Source organism: Octopus bimaculoides, chromosome 8 (genome assembly GCF_001194135.2).
Source record: "Octopus bimaculoides isolate UCB-OBI-ISO-001 chromosome 8, ASM119413v2, whole genome shotgun sequence".
NCBI lineage: Eukaryota > Metazoa > Mollusca > Cephalopoda > Octopoda > Octopodidae > Octopus > Octopus bimaculoides.
Window position 1 is genome coordinate 87,717,327 of NC_068988.1, and position 1,294 is coordinate 87,718,620.

General features: G+C 38.7%; 1 protein-coding gene across 3 annotated transcripts in view; it reads right to left on the bottom strand.

Moving 5' to 3' along the window:
- LOC106880431 (tetraspanin-18) overlaps positions 1–1,294 on the bottom strand; it is a 535,121-nt gene that overhangs the window by 137,590 nt on the left and 396,237 nt on the right. The gene's annotated exons all lie outside the window — the stretch shown is intronic.

Below are 1,294 nucleotides of genomic sequence, written 5' to 3' on the forward strand. Positions count from 1 at the left end.
CACACACACACACACACACACACACACACACACACACACACACACTCTCTCTCTCTCTCTCTCCGTCTTTTTTCTTTCTCGCTCTTTGATTAATATACCCACTCTATTGACAGATATACAAGCGTCGAATTTTTCTGACTTATGGTGGCTTAAACGACTATATATATTATCAACCGCGCACACGCAATGCATGTTTTGTATGTTTGCCGGTTCGCTTCGATAAAGCGGCCAAAGGGCGACCCCCTCATTTACATTGGGTGTTAAAACACCTGAAAACCGTAGACGGGTGAGACAACTCGCCCCAGATCCCTACATACTTACATACATACATACATACATACATACATACGTACGTACATACATACATACATACATACATATATGGTTGGAAGAACAACATACGAGAAATAGAACTCATAGCATAAAGTTACAAAAGTCGTTCAAGGGCTTGGGAGTTGAGTGTTGTGTATGGTACTTATCACACACACACACACACACACTTTGTGTGATACCCCAGCATGGCGACAGCTTAATGCTTAAGACAAGTGAAAATATAACTGTTTGACCTGTCAAACATTTGAAGGGTAAAGGTTACTAGCTAAGTTAGAGAGAGAGAGGGAGAGAGGGGTGAGTGGGAGAGAGTTGAAGATATACTGCATTAATGTCAGACAAAGGTCAAAGTGAACTCTGGATCGCGGAAGTCAGTTTCGTGATATTTGTGCCCTTATATCGTTTGTGCCCTTATATCATTTCTAATGCAGAAGACCATAACTGGACGATATTCTCACCACAATTATACCACCAGACAACAACCATGATACCACAACAATGCCATTGCACAACAACCACAAGAACAACAACTGGAGCACACGCACTTCTTCCCCAACGACAAAACTAGCGCCAGCTCCACTCACTCCACGTTGCAGATGCTACCTTCACTGCAATCCACACTAGGTTACTTCACAGTTTTTTCTGTATTTGATTGAGAAACCAGTGGTCTACCGTTGAGTTAAATGTTTTTAAGAGATAAAATTTGAAAAGTTGCATTCCCTCGCTTTCGGTAAATATGTTACTTATTTTTGGTAGTTTCTTTTACTTATTTAGTCCCTCGATAGCGTGAGGTATTAATACACAGTTAATGCCCTTTTTATATATATTTAAATATATCTATGGAGAAACGATGAATCTTTTCATTACGAAATTTTTCGTTATTTTTTCATTATGAGGTTTTTTTCACGCTGACTACTTGATAAATTCTTATAAAGAATTTATCCTATATTATATTATATGTATG